Source organism: Branchiostoma belcheri, unplaced genomic scaffold, assembly GCF_001625305.1.
Source record: "Branchiostoma belcheri isolate BF01 breed outbred unplaced genomic scaffold, Haploidv18h27 scaffold40, whole genome shotgun sequence".
NCBI lineage: Eukaryota > Metazoa > Chordata > Leptocardii > Amphioxiformes > Branchiostomatidae > Branchiostoma > Branchiostoma belcheri.
In genome coordinates this window covers 773,919-777,708 of record NW_017804021.1, presented here as the reverse complement: position 1 = coordinate 777,708, position 3,790 = coordinate 773,919, and the positions used below count along the sequence as shown (strand labels likewise).

Below are 3,790 nucleotides of genomic sequence, written 5' to 3'. Positions count from 1 at the left end.
TGCAAACATGACCGTATCCGCGTTACGCGTCTCTGATTGGTTGTTCGCTTCAGCTGAGATCGCCGGGCGGCAACATGAAGGGCGCGGGGACGCGATTTTTCTGTTTGAAAATATGCACTAAACGCTGTTTTCCAGGACTGCATAGCCACATCTAGTGAAAAAGTGCACAATTAATATAAATTTGGGGGGAAATATTTGTTTCTTTGTCGATTTATGGTGTTGATTTATGGAACCCGGAAGTGCAGCCGAGACCAGCGCGCAGCGTAGACCAGCGTGGCAGTTTGACGTGTACGATCAAAACATAAACAAAACTCCCGCTGAAGAAGGGAAATTATCCTGTATGTATGCATTTCAGATCCCAGTGACTATGTTTACGATGGGAATAATTGTGGATACGCACGATGCGCACGATAAGCCTCAGAAATTTATGTCGCAAGTGGGGCATTCTATAGGCTTGCACGGCCAATGTCTGGCACGCTACGCGGCGTACGTACACTGCTGCACATCACAGCCAGCGATTCAGTGTCTTAAAATATTTTTTAACATCAGTATAACAATATTTTTAAGCATATGTGATCAAATTCCTGTAAAAAAAAAAGTTGCACAATTGTAAACATAAAACATGAATAGATCGCTGCTATACTGGGCGTACCATTTCGCGTACATGGCCGGCTGCCCGGCGCAAATACTGTCCCGATTTTTTTCAGTAGAAAACCAGAATAAATCACGCACCCGTAATTTGGCTTCGACCCAGAGCTCCTACTTCAGAGTTGAAACCTCAAAAATAGTAACTTTATTAGAGCATGGAGGTATTAGAGCATGGAGGTATTATACCTCTATGATTGGAAGAAATATAGTATTGCGACACGTGCATAGAATTTGACAAATGGGGGGGGGGCGTGGCGCTACCTAAAATTCTGCTGCGCTACCTAGTTTTTGCCCTAGGTAGCACACTGTGCTACTTTGCTCGAAAAAGTATTTCGAACACTGCGTTAATCAACAGTCCATACCGAACCAACCGTCAGTAGCCATCAAACCGGCATACAAACATATTACGCACATAACTTTCATACTACACACAAACAAATAACCTAAACCAATAGAAAAAAAAACCGGAGGTTTGAAATCTACGATTTCCCTTGTTGTACCTGTAAGCAACTTTGGTGTTATTTGAGATAAATGTATTACTTACTTGTGATGTTGTTTAGTTAGTTGGCTGCTGACTGATGATGCAATAGTGATGACCTCTGTCTAAGCCTGTATTGGACCAGATCATGTGATTTGAAGAACCCTGACAAATATCGTGAGAAAAAACTGCACTTTACCAAGCATATACATTTTACTTGGTATTGTAGTTTGAGACAAGTGTATACCTTTTCATGTCTGTATAGTGGCTGCTGAATGATGCAGTAGTGAGGACTCCTGTCAGAACCTGATTGTGACAAGACTGGATTGGACCAGACCAAATCAGATTTGAAGACCCAAGAGGAATATCAGGTGAGAAAAACCTTGAATTGTACATTTCACCTGTTAGTGTTACCTAATTCTTTTTATTTGAGACAAGTGTGTAACTTGTAATATATGTATAGTTAGGTGGCTGCTGACTGATGCAGTAGTGGGGACTCTGTCTGAACATAGCAAGACGGATTGGATCAGACCAGGTGATTTGAAGACCCAAGAGGAATATCAGGTGAGAAAAATCCCAATTCTGCATTTTACTTACCATTTACTTGGTATTATTTTAAACACTTGTTTAACTTGTAATGTATGTATAGTTAAAGGTTGGTGACTGATACAGTGACTGCTTTCTGAATCTGACAACAGTGGATTGGACCAAACCAGGTATTGAGAAATATCAGGTGAGAAAAATTCTGCATTTTGCCTACCATTTGCTTAGTACTATATTACAAGTATGTAACTTATGTTTCTATTGTTAGGTGGCTGCTGGCTGATGCAGCAATGACGGTGATGCCTGTCTAAATCAAATCTCAGTGATCAGTTTTGAAGACCCAAGAGGAATATCGGTGAGAACTTAAAAACTAAATTGCAAATTGTACCAGTAGTAGTTTTCTTAGTGTTAACTGAGACGAGCATGTAACGTTTTAATGTTTTTGTAGCTAGGTGACTGCTGACTGATGCAGTTGACTGCAGTGATGACTCTAAACCCGACAAGACCAAATGTTCGTGTTCTGAGAAACCTGGTGACCGGCAACTTCAGTCCAGACCAGCAAATCAGATGACCTGAAGACAGTGAGTTTGTACAGGTAAGACAATGGTCATCAATTTACAAGTTATATTTTTCTAAGGCATTTCACAATTCTGAGGCATGTCGCAATAGATAACAACATTCTACAGCCTCGGATTTTGTACATCTATTCAACGAAAGGGATTGCCCAATTGTGCAATTTTATCACTTAGTCTATCTTTAATGGTCATTCAGTGTTGCATCACAATAACCATCTGTTCATATCGGTAGGTGTGTCCTGAGTGTCAGCTATCCTGATATTCCTGTCCTGACAGGGAGAAACCTGTGATGACCAGGGACTCTTTGTCGAAACCAGACCAGATGAGGGCTGAGAAGACTGGTTGACTTGAAGACTGGTGGAATAAAGAGATTTTACAGGTGAGACAATGCTTTTCAACTTACAAAGCAGTTTACCTTAGACTTGTTTCGTTTTGGATCAGAAGAAAGTCTGGCTTTTTACGATGTTTATGTAACGTTCCCCAGTGAAAAAAACAGTTGTGTTGTAGGCAGTATAATTATACTATCCTTACTTAAGGTGAATTGCTCCAATATATACTGACCAGGGCTCAACAAATTTTTCCTGTGGGTGCACCAGTGCACCCAAATATTTTCTTAGGTTTAACGTGTGTAAAGATGTTAAATGTGTAGAAGTTACAGCATATTCTTAAAAAAATAGGATGCTCCTTGATTATATAAAATAGGATGCTCCTGAAATAGGATGCTCCTATTTCACTTTTTTTTGTCATATTCTTAGCATCCAAGTGTGAGAAAAAATAATACAATCATTGTTATAGTACTTTTCTTGAAGTGAAACATAATTATAGTTTTTCTGACATTCTACTTATCTTATCATACATGGTGCACCTAAAATATTTTTTGTGCACCCAATTTTTTAGGTTGGGTGCACCAGTGCACCTATTCAAAATATGAATTTCGAGCCCTGCTGACTTTTGTTTTCCTCTCCCCACATGACTCGTGGTGGAAGGAAGGAAGGACCAGACTTTTACCAGTAAAGCAGTGAGAGAAGACACAGGCTGGGGTCAAGTTGTGAGTATAGTTTATTTGTGTAACACAACAAAGTACACACACTTGCATACATTTCTATCCTTCTACCCTCTAAGTCTAAGTCTGCTTTGCACAATTTCCTTTCCCACTTACTTGTAACCTTCACTGTCAAACTTACGGTGGTTAAACTTGGCTCATATCTGCTCTTACGTAATTTGAACCTGCGTCTTCAGGCCATTTTTTCATGGATACCTTGTATCAGAGAGAAAGTTTTGCACAAATAAACTGTTTTCTGGAAAGTACACCTATTCGGTCATTTAGGTGTGGACATGTAAAAATGCTATACATGTAATTGCAAATTCAAAATGATATTGCAAATACAAACATTTGAGATCACAATCAAGGAGCATGCTATTTTGTTAGGAACAAAAGAATTTTTTTGAGAATCACTAGTTAACAAACTCTTGTGTCCAGACACCGGCTTATTTTGAAAAGTTTCACAGCTAGCCACAGAAAAGAATACCAGACCACCATGCTCAT

At 39.5% G+C, this 3,790-nt stretch overlaps 1 long non-coding RNA gene across 2 annotated transcripts in view; it reads left to right on the top strand.

Annotated features, from left to right (window-relative positions):
- The window catches only part of LOC109477646, a 3,777-nt gene extending 1,194 nt beyond the window's left edge, over nt 1–2,583 (top strand). Inside the window, exons 1-3 of one of the 2 annotated variants that reach the window (XR_002140680.1) lie at nt 1,963–2,024; nt 2,118–2,264; nt 2,477–2,583. This is a non-coding gene — a long non-coding RNA (uncharacterized LOC109477646). Of the gene's footprint in view, nt 1–1,962; nt 2,025–2,117; nt 2,265–2,476 lie in introns of those variants that run through there. The other variant, XR_002140681.1, reaches the window with a different exon arrangement.
- Nucleotides 2,584–3,790: the final 1,207 nt, after the last annotated feature.